At 46.7% G+C, this 14,818-nt stretch overlaps 1 long non-coding RNA gene across 1 annotated transcript in view; it reads left to right on the top strand.

Moving 5' to 3' along the window:
* The first annotated feature begins 233 nt into the window (after positions 1-233).
* LOC142899285 (uncharacterized) overlaps positions 234-14,818 on the top strand; it is a 186,917-nt gene continuing 172,332 nt past the window's right edge. Inside the window, exon 1 of the long non-coding RNA XR_012928715.1 lies at positions 234-245. This is a non-coding gene — a long non-coding RNA (uncharacterized LOC142899285). The remainder of the gene's footprint in view (positions 246-14,818) is intronic.

The raw sequence follows: 14,818 nt of genomic DNA on the forward strand, positions 1-14,818 counted from the left end.
CCCCTCCCTCCCGTCTGGCGCCCGAGGGTTGCGCGCTGAAACAGATCTGAGAAAAGCGCAGCCTGATTGATGCTCCGACTCGGAGCAACGGTCGGTTCAAAGGTCAAACGACTTCAGCTGCGCGTGTTATATCGTTAATTACAGACATCAATAAACAATGGGACAGAGCACATATGTTTGGAGTGTGCCCGGGCCTCCTCCACCCTTCCCCGTCAGATTGTTGCACCGTCAGTCACAGTTTCGCAGTGACCTCAAAAAAACGCAGGAGGGGCTGGAGAATGAAAGGACGGCTATTGATCCGTCCTGAAAAATACCACAGGAGAGAGACGTCGCTAGGTAATTACACGTGACGGTTACGTACATATGCAATTAAAATATTATTCATTACTTCTTAAATAAAAAGCCCATTTCTGGAATCCCATTAAATTTGGGATAATTGTGCGTGTTTAATTATAAGCCGTGGCGGGAAGGAAAAGAGGGGAAGGAAGTTTCCGAGAAAGTAAGAGAACGCACTGTGACCCAGATAGCGGAGGAGACATTTTGTTTGAAAAGTGACCTTGCTGTGAAACGGCTCAGAATAGCCCAGAATGGCAGACCATTTTTTTTTTCTCTCTCTCTCTCTCTCTCGTACACGGACCTCTCGGAGCGCAAGCGTATCGCTTTCAGGTTCAGGTTTGAGAGAGCGGTGAGCAGAGAACACAAACACATTTTTAAACCGATTAAAAGCGTATTGTGGAGGAGCAATGCTGCCAAACAGGCTGACGGAAGGACGGGCAGTGACGACAGCTGCCCTTTGCTTTGAATCCTGTTTAGTGACATCAGAGACATGAGGACAATTGCGTGATTTCCTTACTACACTGGCGGCTAAAACCAATGATCTTGCTTGAAGGAAATTATTTGGTACTCATTGCACCCCCCCGCCCCCCCTTTAAAACCAATTAGCTGCCTGTAAGCTTCGCACAATTATTGAAGAAGGAAATAGACTGATAGAGACAAGACCAAATATGAATGTGCTTCATCAAGTGTTAAAAATGTGTGTCGCTTTTGTTGTCTGACAGATATTTGGCGTACCAGGTACTCTGTTGTGTTCATATTTATATTTTGTGTCACTGATAGTATAAAAATGAGCTTTGTGCCAAGTCAAGTTGGTTGTGAACAATTAATGTACACACACTATTTCATAAAGAAAATTAATATATGCATGCCTCAATTCTAATTTGCACGTTTTCACTACTTCACTATTTCATTTTCAATTATAAACTGTTGATACAAATAAATATGTCAACCTATCGAAAACTACATTTGCTCCTCTACCCAATTGAGCACAATGCTAAGCTATGCTCTTAAGTATAACACATGCTTGACACTACAGGTCTAACAATAGGTGGCAATACATGGCAAATGATTCACTTCAGTCTTCAGATGTGCTTTGTTACCAAATATTTCTAGCGCTTTAAAACTTAAATTCCAGGCATGTCTAATGTATTCTTTGTTTCTTGTTACATTAGCACTCTGCATAAATTACAGATCAGGACACTTCCTCCACCACTCCACGCTTTTAGGGATTTTATTTCTTTCCTTCAGATTTTGCTGTGGCCCATGTTATCAGTTCATGCGTGTGCTGTCCCGGCCCAGCATCCCCTGCTGGCTCCCTCGGAGCAGCGCGGCTCGGGCTGGTGGCTGCAACCCGCAGGTAGCCGTAGGACAGCCCGAGCGGAGCTGTCTGCCACTCCTGTGCTTCATTAGGAAACAAAATATAAGGTTTCCACTCCATTAGGAATGACTTTAGGAGTGAAAGCACATAAGACGCCGACTCACCTCATCAACAATGCATTGCAATAATGGCTGAGGATGAATGAGAGCGAGCTGAGAGGGGAGGGAGAAAACAGCATTAGGCTGTATACAATGTCTTTACAGCGGAGTGCAAGAAGGAGGGGAAAAAAAAATCATTAATGCAATAAAATGTGGTCAGATTAATCAAATGCCTCAAACTCTTATGAAAATATTACAGGGGGAGAATTTTCTATTACATCTAATGGTATCTAATCTAATACTGGCAGTTAAAGGCTTGGGCATCTATTTATTGTGAAACACAATTTAGGAAGTTTAAAGGGAAGCAGTGAAGCATGCGCGCAACATTGCCGTCAGGAACACGGGCAGAGATCTTATTCTGCTATTTGCGTCGCCTCAACTCATAAAAGCTCGCCATTAAAGACTGTAGCTCCCCGAGTTTTCAGGGGGGCAAGAGACAGAGAGGAAATGTAATATGTAATTAGCGCATCATAATCAAAATGACCCACTTGGACACTTTATGATCAGAGAGACTAAATTACTGCACTACCGGTGGCAATCGGCGGCCCTGTGTTAACGCCATTAACGTAATGAAAATACACAAATGTTAATAGTAAAGCCTCCCCCCCCCCCCCCCCCCACACGGACAAGGAGCTGGAGCACAATGTTAATTTCACAGGGGTGTTTTCACTAACCTGCAGGTTGTGGGGAAACAGCGGGCTGAGAAAACATGCAATCTCTCTGCTAAATGGCTTCAAATGAGAAGAAGAAGAAGAAAAAGAAGAAGAAGAAAAAAAAAAAACTCTCCCCGTCTCTTAAAACAATCTGTGAAAAATACCATTCCCTCGCTGCACATCTCCAGCGAGAGACTCTATGGAAGATCTCATTTTCAATTAAAATCTCATTTGCTTGGAAGTTGAAATGAAATCTTGTTGTGAATTAGCACGTGAATTTACATACTGGGACGGCTGCCAGTGAGCACGCAGACTAATTTACCTTAAAGATTGATTTTCTTTTTTTCCCCCCTTTTACGGAATCTTTTTGGTGATGGCATGAGAGCAATGACGCATGAGTGGGATCTGAGAAAACATTTGCCAACATCCAGCAGCAGTGGAACAAGCTGGAGTGCGGGATGGAACGACGGAGGAGATGCCAAATCTGTCTCTCTGTGTCTCTGCCGAGGCACAGCGGAGAAGCGAGACTGACAAAGAGGAAGTGAGGAAGAAGTCGCAGATGCAATTTAAACTTTTCGCAAAAGCAAGCATTGTATTAAATTGTTTCTTTACCGTCTGCCGGTTGCATTAAAATGGGCTCTGGTAGGGAAATTGGCATGTGAAAAGTTTTTTTTTTTTTGTGTGTGTGTGTGTGTGTGTGTGTTTGTTTCAGCACCTCTATAGATCCTCAATCACAGAAACATGACCCAATATATTTGCTTTGTTCAGATAGGGAAATATTTTAAACGCTCCAGGATTGGCACGTTGTTTTCCTGAATATTTCGTTTTCAGGCTCAAGTTAAAGCTTCCACATGTTTTACAAGGAAGTAAGCAACAAGGAGGAGGGAAGATCTCAGAGGGCCGAACAATCACCTGGGGGGTGGGGGGGTTTAGAATCTCTAACCTTGGAGGTTTGTGCCCCTTTGTGACATCACAAAACACTGATTTTCAGAAAACAGGAGCAAGCAAAAGACAAAAACAACATGGCAGGAGACAAACATCAAAAGTTTCAGTTCACTTGGAAGTGAATTATACAAGATGCTGCACTTTTCAAAGGTCTGTTTGTCATTCACTCCTGAATTGGTTATCGTAAAGCGTGCAGTTTTGACATTTGAGAATGTTGTTGTCGACGTCCGAGGACATGGTGATCATTCTATCAGTGCGCCAGGCCTTGACGGTACCTGCGCTTACCTGCATCTATAATGCACTCCTTCCTTCAATCAGTTTCCGCCGGGGCCTCGGATCGTCCACAGTAAATTACTTGCTCATTTTGCAAAGCCTCTTCTGATAAAAGCCCCACAGCTCTTATTGATTCATTCTCTCAATTAAATAAAGCTTTGCTCTCCCCGCTCCTTGTAAATACCCAGAGACCCCCTATCCAACACAATATCCATTCTTCTTACGCTGCTAACATTATCAGTCTGCACGCAAAATTAATTCCCCCACTATTGCCGAAATAACTATAATTGCAAACTACACGGAGAGAGAAATTGGAAAGGGGTTTTTAATATACATTTCCAGGTGTATTCTCTATTTGTTCAAGTCAATAACATTTTTCATTAACATTTGTAATAAAAAAAAAAAAAAAAAAAGGCTGGCTGTGTCCCCCTGCTCATTTCCTTTTTAATTCAGAAATGAATTCACGGCACACCTTCCCAACTGCGTGTGCTCCACTTTCCCCTTCAATTTGTTTTAAGACATCTAAATGAGATTTATGCTGGCTATCAGGTATAAAACATTTTAATTTACATATTTATCAGCTGAACGAGCCACTACTCACAATAGGTAAGAGGTATTAACAATACTGCATGTTGATGCAACAATTTAATTCAATGGGAAATCAATAAGTTGATGAAAATGGAGACATAACTGTAAGGGATACTTCTTGCTTTTGTAAGCAGGGTTTGGAATCAAAAACCTGCAGAGGCTACTGTCCACCCCCACCTTCTTTTTCTCTTTGATGGTCAGCGTGCAAAAATATGAGATAGGATTGCAAACATGAATCCAAAGGAAGGACGAAGGAAGTCACTAGCTGTGTTTCCATTACAGTTTTTTTTTTCGTAAAAATGAAAGTCATATTTCTTAAATTTTGACAAGGTACAATTGCAATTTGCAGGTGTTTCCATTGAATGGTGTGAAGCGCGTTAGCCGTAATTCCCGCGAGGCTCCACTTTGAGGAGGATAGAGGTACAAAACATTTCGTGATAAATCCCGAATTTCGATGTTGTTTGCTTTGCTTCAAGAATGGCTGTTATATTTTTCTCTCTTTGATTCCTTGCAAAAGATGTTCCGTCTCCTCCTCCGTCCAAACATAATGTGCCATTTCCACTTGAAGCGAACTGGTCGCGTGACCCCGAATGTCACGTCCAGTGACGTGTAAATGCGACAAAAGTGTTTCCATGACACTTTCGCGATATCGCTCTATATCCATACGTCTGATAAACCCCCTCATGAGAGCATAAAAACCTTTTAGCCATATTTGAGAGGTTGTTCGTCGTTTACGTCGTTTACATTATCGGCTTTTATTGCGATATTTAGGTTTTGCGCAATTCTAGGGGTTAATGGAAATGAAGCTATTGAGCTCTTGATTTAAGACATCTATTTTCCGCAAAAACAGGCCACCTCCTGAGATAACAAAAGACCTGTGTGCGGCCTCGACCTTGAGTGCAAAAACAACAATTTAGGGATTCGAAAACAGTGGAAATAAGCTTGATGACACAAATAACTGAAGTACATTCAATTTTAACACCATGAAAAATGGTGTATATATGTATTCATCTATTTTACCACACCACAAAACCCACCAGTGATCCATTACGAATGTTTCCAAAACCAAACTACATAACACAAATCACGCAGTGCTGGTTTTGTAATATTGCACATCGTAATATGTTTGCCGAGCACGCAAGGTGAGCGAGCGTCAGGTGAACAGCAAAAACTGCACTTCCATTACCGACGTCTCCGTCTGGAAAACCTCGAGTGCGCGGAATAATGACAAATAATCGCGCGACGAGAGTCTTCGCACTGCTTGAACTTCTCCTCTCTTGGAAGCGTCTGAGCGAGCACGCCGTCCAAAGACAGCGAAGAAGAAGGCGGCGAGCGGTTGCCGCGCGAGAGGAGAGGCGCAATAAATCAGAGAGCTCCTTGCTGGCGGCTGAATGCACATTAGAGGCACGTCTTTGAGATTTTCAGAGCAAACCGTTGGAGGAGGGAGAGGGAGAGGGGGAAAGGGAAAAAAAAAAAAAGAAGCCCATTACTCTGTGACACCGAATGCAAATGCGTCACAGCGTGAGGTGGGACGGAATTAAAGACCCTTCTCTAATCAATGACAAGCGAGGATGAAACCCTCTCTTGTATGTCTCTGCCATAGGGCAAACGTCACACCTTGGCAGGGTGTCGCCGGCTATTTCCCCACCTCAACTTTTTTTTTTTTTTGCCCGTGCGCGTTTTCGGATGTGGTGGATGGCGCGCCGGGGTCGGGGGGGGCCTGCGAGGGGTCGAGGGAAGAGCGGCACCGCCGGCCCTACCACACCCTCCAACCGCACCACCCCTCCGCTCCGCTGGCGTTACGCTCCTGCTCAGACAGATGCGCGGGCTCGGCTTAAAAAAAAAAAAAGAAAAAAAAAAAATGACAGCCGGAGCCCGAGGACGTGCGCTGGCTGCGGCGCCACGCGAGGCCTCCTGCCACAGCCCGCAGGTGAAGTGTCTGCGGCGCCATATGGAGCGGGGAAAATTAACAACGAGAGGGGAAATTTCTCCAGAACAGCGGGGGAGGCTCGCCCGGTCTCTCCTCCTCTCCTCCTCTCGAAAACAAAATTTAAAAAGACGTCGAGGAACAAGAGAGGGGGGGAGCGATAAAAATTAATGGGGTTCAACGTTTTGACGCGACAACACCGACGGCAATGTTTGCACAGAGGAGGAAGAGGAGGAGGAGGAGGAGGAGGGAAAAACAAGAATTCCCTTTACAGTTTAGTCACATTGCGCTCCCGCATTATAAATCAGCGGCCCGGCTTAAGTAGTTTGACCTTTTTCTATAAATGTACATTAACCCTCCCCTCCCCCGCCCAGGTTTTAGCCTCCACCGCCGCTAGCCCCTGTTAGCGCAGGTGAGCCGCCACTGCTGCTGCCGCCTCCTCCGCTCCCTGGTGGCCGCTCGCTGCCATCACGGTAGAAGAGGCGGCGCAGCACCCTGTGGAGCCTCTCTTGGTTTGGGTCATTGATTACAAAGAGCCTCCTGGTTTTGTCTGACAGATGTGAATCCATGCTATTTAATTTGGAGAGTTACCCTCAGAGGGACCGCCATTAGCTTTCCAATCTGACCACAAATAGGGTTCCATTAAGCAGAGAAGTCGGAGCAGCTCCGGCGGTGCGTCTCCTGACAGCGCGGAGGAAGCGCCGGCGCTTTTCCGCGCTGAATGTTAAACGCTCGGTTGTTTAAACAAAAGGGAGATCTTACTTTAAAGAACTTCTTTGTTTCGGGGATACATAAAAGGGTCCCCTCGGCGGGATTCTTCAGGCATATTAGAGCCGAAACTGTCCTTGTTTAGTGTCTAAAGAGGGTGGGGTTGGTAGTTAAAATGTTAATAAGTGCAATTCAGTTTTAATTTAACAGCCCTCTGCATTCCTAATTACTCCACTAGCTGTGAATAAATGAGGGAGAGAGCTCATCTCTTGCCCTCCGCCTTCGACACAAAAACACATTTCACCAGTTCCGATGTGGAGCTAACGAGTACTGCGAGGGAAGTGATCGCGACTCATCGTCTCTTCATGAGCAAATCAGCCCGGCTCAGGAGGCGATTTCGGCTATTATTTTCTCAGTAGGAGGAGGCCTTCAAATCTTCGCGAGAGTTTTTTTTTTTTTTTTTCTCCACCGCAGATTTTATTGACAAAGTGTGAGGACACGTGCGGAAAGTGAGAGGAGGTAAAACAGATTTGAAAGGGAGAGGAGAGGAGAGGAAGGTGTAAAAAAAAAAAAGGGTGGGGGGACTGGGGGAGGGGGTGGGGGTGGGGTGGAGCTGATGGTGATCATGAAGTGTTCCTTTTTTAAAAGAATTTGACAATGGAAGCGCGCATCCCCGTGCAGCCGTGGAACAGAATTGTGCATAAATTACTTTATGTAATCATACAATGTAGATTAGCATGATAATGGTGGGTGTTAATAGATGCCAAGAAGCAGAGAGTGACAGCACTTTGAAATGAGACATGCTTGGGGCAGTGGGCTCACACACACACACACACACACGCATGCATACACACACACACACACACACACACACACACACACACACACTCATGCATACACACACACACACACACACACACACTCATGCATACACACACACACACACACACAGCGCTGGGGAATAGCCAGCGAGGCTCTCGTGCCATTACGACAAATGTGAGTGACGGGGAAGAAAGTCACATCTCGCCAGCTGCCCGAAGGCTGCCTCAGTATTTCCACTGGTCTATAGGCTGACGCTCTCTCGGGAAGCTCTATTAATTGTGAGCAAAATGGTCCACCGTTGGATCCTGATGCTGTTAGAGACCAGAGGACATCTTACCCAGACACCGGGAGCAGGTTCAGAGGCTTCCCGGAATAATCCCACGTCGTCCCAAATTTGAAATTTGAATTTCGCTTTCCCCCCCTCCCTCCATCGCTCCCTCCATAGCTCCCTCCCGCCTTACCTACCCTCCTCCTCCACCTGCCTTCCCCACCCTCCCTCCCTCCGTCTCTCCCTCTGCTGTCATATCAAACAAAAATTGATTTGATTACTCAAGACATTTCCTTGAATCTCAAACACCCGTTCCATCGCGGGTTGACGGCCACTTCAAACTGGGCTCCTCCCGCCGCGGAGATCAGGGGAATCGAAACAAGATTAGAAAGCAATACAAAAAAACCCCTGAAGAGGCCGTGATCAAAACACATCTCTTACTGGCGAACAGGTGGACGACGGGTCTAATCTCCTGCGGGGCAAGACAAATAAAAAAACGGAGATGGCATCAGGACGAGGCTTTTGAAGGCAGCACGGCGGCCCCTCTAATATCCCCCCCCGTCTCTTTAAAACACTGTAGCCATTAGTTAATCAGACTAAATTTAACCCCCGCCCCTCCCCAATGCGCCCCCTGCAGAGACAAAAGAGGGGTAACAAGATGCCGGCGATAAACCTCAGATTGGGTCAAGGGCACTTCTTTAAAAAGCCTCCTTGAACACAGTCGGAAAGGTTCAGCAGGAATAACCGGCGGGCCCCCGCTTCCTCTCATCCTCCAAAGCCTCGGCAGATGAGAGGAGCCCAGTAGGGGGTGGAGTAAGGGGGACGTGGGGGTGGGGGTATATCTCACCATGCAAACCCCCCCCCACCCCGGAAATCCGCACGGCAAGCGGTCGGGACCACTCCTCCGGATTAATCCGGGGGTCGGTGGGAGGGGGAGCAACTTTGATCAGCTCTCGTCTCGGCTGAACCACAGATTTTTGGAACTCCAGCATCTCAATACACTCGCCTGCGACAACGCTGCTCCTCCTCCGCGGCAGGGGTGTCAAAGTCAAACACACAGTGGGGCCAAATTTTAAAACTTGGACGACGTCGCAGGCCTATGTTGATATTTATAGAGAAAAAAGTCTTCCTCCAGATAGAACAGTGAGCCTTTTTACATGGACCCAAACAAGTTTTGCTTCAACCTGAATATGGAACAAACAAAGCTGAATACTATATAATAAATAGCTTCATATTGCACACATGCAAAATTGAAATAAAATCTAAAAAAAAAAAAAGAAGAATAATTTAAATTTCAACAATAACCTTTTCCCATAGGCTAATAATAAATTAAAATAAATAAATAAATAACAACAATAAACCAATGAAGTCATAATGATAATTTCCTTCAATGTCCTGCACTGATTGACACGCCAGAATACCAGCAGAGCATTATGGGTTTTGTAGTATTAGCAGTGCATGTGCTGTATAACACCAGCAGGCTCCTAGCTCGAGCAGTGATTTTGTCTTGGGCTCGCGGTACAAATACTGTATAATGACGCTGCGGTTCAAATTTGAATCAGAGTTTGACACCTGTGCCTAACGGCTTTGATTGCTCTGACGGCTCCGCCAATGAGTGTACGGCAGTGACGACGGAGACAATTACCAAGGCAGCTGCCGACAATGCGGGGCCCGCGCGTGCGGAATCGATGCCGTCTGCCACGTTTTGCATGTCGCGCTGGTCGTCCTCATGATGCGATCGCTCCATCACCTCCATGTCCTCGTTGCACACGCGCTCGGGACAATGGCCGCTTGCAGCCTTGTGGGGTCGCAGCGGCATAGACAGGGAAAAGCGTGCGTGACCTTCTGACAGCCAGGGCCGAGAGGACCGCGGCGCATTCATGAGCCGATCTGGGGGTCAAATCACCGCCGCGGCACTCTGAGGAGAGCCGAGTGAAAATTAATTAAAAAAAAACGCTCATGTGCGGTGAATGACAGGCGGCCTTTGTTGGTCGCATTGAAGAGGAGGGAGGAAGGGAGGGTGGGGGGGGCAGGACGGTCCCCGTGTCCCCGGCGCCGGCGGATCACCCCCCCACCACCGCACTCCCGCCCCCCTCGGGCGGCCTTGGCCATTGTGTCGCCGCCAAAAAGCTCGTCGCCTTATCAGCGGCAGCATATCAATGAAGCTGCTGTCTTGTTTGCGCGAATGGTAATTACAACATCCACTGACGTTTTTGTGCGTTGAAACAATCGGGCCACTGGTCGGGAGGAGAGCGGCTTTGGCGGGGGGGGAATAACAAAAAAAAAACAAAAAAACAAAAAGGCAAAGCGCTTAAACAGACCTGTGGGAGAAGCGCCAGAGGAGAGAGAGAAAAAAACAAAGATGTTTTGTTTCCACTCGGGCAACAAAACAGACACACGGGTGGGCAAAGATTGGTTTACGAGACAGTTTTGCCTCCATCTCATGAATAAGACCCCACCACCACCACCACCACCCCTCCCCACCAACCTGCATTCCACAGTTGCCCTCTGACAATGAAATTGCCCAAAAAGATTTAAGGAGTGGAGGCATTTAAGCAGGATGAAGCTCAGGGTTTTAATGTGGCCCATCAATCCCGTTCGCACGGAGGCCAGCAGCTGTCCGGCGGGACCGTCAGTGTGGTTCAGTGGCACGCTGCAGCTTAAAAGTGCAGCGGAAGAGTCTCGCCAACTCTCAGTTTTAACTACCCAGGTCCCCTCCGGCAACGCGCTCATTAAATGCGGGACATTAAATGCGTTTGTCCTTGTAGCTTTTCTCACAAAACACCCGATGCTCGCAAATTGGCGCTTTTTTGGGAAGCAGCGGGAGCAGGAGGTGTAAGCGGACGACGTCTCAATGCCTGAGTCTGAGCCGAGCGCGAGCAAACGTGAAGAAAAATATCCCTTAAACTTCATCTTGGAAGACAAGATCTTGTGTTCAAGTCAGCTGAGATGAAAGAACGTAAGGCACTGGATTGGATGGACTGAAGAGGAAATACTCATTTCACTGTTTAAGCGTGGGTTCTCTCTGGGGTCTCTGGCTTCCTCCCACAGTCCAAAAACATGCATGTGAGGTAAATTGAATATTCTAAATTGTCCGTAGGTGTGCATGTGAGTGTGAATAGTTGTCTGTTTCTATGTGGCCCTGCGATGAACTGGCGACTTGTCCAGGGTGTCACCCTGCCTTCGCCCTAAGACAGCTGGGATAGGCTCCAGCAGACCCCCGTGACCCTGAATAGGAATAAGCGGGTATAGAAGATGAATGAATGAATGAGTGAATGAATGAAATGTGTTTTCACAAAACCTTTCACAGCAAATCAAGAAGAAATTTGCATGAGGAATTCAATGGAAACTTCAAATACATCTAGATAGCAACAAAGCATTGAGGTGGTTTTAGTCATTTCCAAATCAGCTGTAACGGTTCTAGCAGTGGTAACAAATGTTTTACTAAAGCAGGTTTTCTGAATTAACCGTCATTCCGGAACTCCTCACTCAACTAATGGTTTTGCTCACTTATGTTTCTATGTGTATATAGGCAGAGCCATTCTATGATGTACTTGCTCCAGAAGTGACCTTGCAACAAATTGGCTTAAAATTACTTAATGGAAGGCACGGCACAGGCCTTTTCCATTTTTCCACTTTCAGAAGTTTGCTTTAGATTTGCTCAACTTTTTTTTTTTTTTTAATGGAAACGACACATATGACTGCCCAACTTCAAGCGCCTGCAATGAGCCACAGCTGCTTTTTCTCTCTATTATGCCACTAAAAATAGAATATCTGAATTCTCGTCAGACAAAGCACGTCAGCAAAGGTTCAAATGGCGGCAGCACGAGTTATGAAGAATGGTTTCTTTGTGATATGCAGCCTTCATCGGGGTCACCGGCCTCACAATAAAGTAACCTCTTCAGATATTGTGTTTTAATGCAGCACAAAAGAAATTTTCAGTTGCACCTGAGACCCCTGCTTTGTCTGCCGAAAACATGTTTGAAGAAACTGAACTGGCCTTTTGAGAAATTCTACACGTTTTTTCTTTTTTTTTTGCTCAGTGAGGGTTGAATGGCAGTTTGGAATTTGCTTTTAATTAACATGAAGTTACATGAAGTGGACCCATTACAACCCTAACCCATCAAATCACTTATCCAGTAACATGTTGAGTCTGATATTGTATATGACGTTTATGTTCATTCAAGAGACCAACTCCTCGTGCTCCCATAAAAGCGCTCTTAAAATGAATAAATGAGTTAAGAAAAAATCTATAGACTTCATGCCATTGTGCTCGCCAATAAACAAGGGATAAATGTCCTTTGGGTGGCTCAATAAAACCGAGGAAGTGGCCGCTCACTGTTGTCGGCTCCAGTCTGGTCAGCAACAGCCTCGCTTGGCTTCCGACGTCGCCGCCCAGCGACTCAATTACTGCATTTGCTCTTTGCGCTGACCCTTCAATTAGTGTGGAACGGTAACAATCTGCCCACCAAATACACTCATTCATCACCAACTGCCCAAACCACCGTGCGGCTTCCCAGAGCCACCGGCACAGAGGAGGGCAGGCAGGGGTCAAATTAAAGTCTGGCCTTTGTAACTATCCCCCCTTAATACCTTTTGTTCAATAGGATAAGCTCTGCTGGGTCCACAGTCATTACACATGTGGTGCAACAAGCCACCAGGCATTAAGGTAACACGGAGACGGGCTCCACTCTGAGAACAGCAAAAGCATTTCGGAGGTTGGGGATTTCAGATCGCCGGCTTATCTGTCGGCAAAATCAAGGTTTATATCGGTTTGAGGATGTGAAGGTAGTCTGCAGGTTAATAACTATATTTGCACCCTCCCCTCTCAGAGGAAATGAACAATGTTTAAAGGGAAAGCTGTAAGTAAGGGTAATGAAGGAGTAACTAAGAGCGCCACAGCACAGATATCCATATAGGCAGGTGTGAGACTGGTGGCTGTGGTGGCCCCTACGACACGTTTGCAGGAATCCGGGTCACTGAACTGACTCAGAATCCTGAAGATTACCTTGAATGACGGTTAAATGAAACCAGGTGTGTCTGTGTTGTGTCTCTGCAGCAGTGAGGAGGGTTTCAACGCTAGTCAGGGTGTGTGTTTCCACTGGCAGGTGCGAACAAAAACAAAAGCAGAACTTCCACCTCTGCCAGATGTGGGCGCACGATGCAGCAATTCGGCACTAAACAGATTGGTACGATTTGGACGGAAACAAAATAAAGCATCTGGTTTGTTTTCAAAGTGACCAAAATAATGACCACGTTGCACTGCTGCACCAACCACAGCACCGACACCAACCACTTTTCAAAAGCGATCCGGTGGATCACTGACGCCGAGGTTAAGCTGAGGTGAGTCAGGTCTTTGTGAACGATACGCTCGGTTTATGTTACGTTGCCATTGTGGTTAATGTAGACTTCACATTCGCCAATCCGCAATAGATGTGCAGTGCAAGGGGGAGAGAGCCAGTTAAAGTCTGGATCCAATCATCGCGACTCTTCCCCGACACCACTGGCCAGCGGGGTCGGGCTCCCCTTACCTCCCCTCCACCCCACGCTGTGGTTAGGGTTGCAGTCACAGTAAAAGTGAAACGCTGATGATTTAATTATGATTGCGGTTCATTCAGTCACAGGGGTCGGGTTTCCCAGTCGAGGGTGCGGTGACACCAGCTAAGTTCCATTTACAGGAGGACACGCAGTGAGCATTTAATCTCCCAGTAAGGCCAGCCAGAGGGTGGACGGGGTCTCCGGGGGGAAAACGCTCCCGTCACGACGTCCCGCCCGGCTCTGCTCTCGGAGGCCTGGTTTATTCATGATGTATAACTATCCGCCGTCCGGTTACCTTCACTCCTGGCCAGCAAAGCGAGTGATTCACTTGGACAAAAAAAACGGTTCACAGGTTCCTGTCAGGGCTGATTTGATTAATGGCCGGTTCCTCAGCTTCACCACTTACCATCTTGTTCTTCCTCTTAATCCTCTTTGCCCCCTTGGGATCATAGGGCCTCAACCAAGGATCTCCACTTCACTCTCCTCTGGGCGAGGGACTTTGCCTCCTGCCAGGGGGTCCCCGTCCTGGTCAGCTCAGCCAGCTGGACCTTCTCCAGCTACTTTCTGGTCTCCCTGGCTTCCTCTTGCCTTGCGGGTTGTAGTCCAGGGCATTCCTTGCTATATTGTTTGGATCTTTCCTAAGTGTATGGCCAATCCATCCACCCCACTTTCCGGATTTGATTTCATCGTGGACTTGCTCTTGGTTCATATGTCTCCACAGGTCTATGTTGATTATCTTGTTTGGCCACCAGACTCTCTATATGTATCTAAGGCAGTTGTTAACCATCGCAACCAATAAACCCTCAACATGTTCCTCATCCTCTAACTTTGAACCGCTCAGGGCACGGCGCAACCGGCCGGCGAGCCAATGGCCCTAAGTCCTCTCTCAGCGCTCATCTTTTCCACTCAACTGCTCACTCTGCTGTCACTCCGGGGCTTGACTTTTTTTTTTAGTGCTATGGATTGCTCTTTCTCTACAAGTGTGAGCGATACCTTTTAAGCAAAATTCACACGTGGTAATTAAAGGGGGAGGAAGATATCAATCTGGAGCCATTATGCACCAGACCTTATGGTGTCTGACATTTAGTTGTGATTACACCACTGCCTGTTTGCTGTCATGAAAGTCATTAGAGTTCTGTCACTCCAACCTGTTTTTCCCTGGCTTCATTAACGCTGCTCTCCTGTGACAGTCTTAAAACTGTGACAGTTTTAAGACTAAACTTTTGGTGCGGCGAGTTTCAACATTTCAGGACACGTTTCAGTGTTATTGCTCAGCGGTTTGTT

The sequence above is a fragment of the Nelusetta ayraudi genome, unplaced genomic scaffold (genome assembly GCF_046127955.1).
Source record: "Nelusetta ayraudi isolate G7.1 ecotype Tasmania unplaced genomic scaffold, CSIRO-AGI_Nayr_v1 ptg000071l, whole genome shotgun sequence".
Taxonomy (NCBI): Eukaryota; Metazoa; Chordata; class Actinopteri; order Tetraodontiformes; family Monacanthidae; genus Nelusetta; species Nelusetta ayraudi.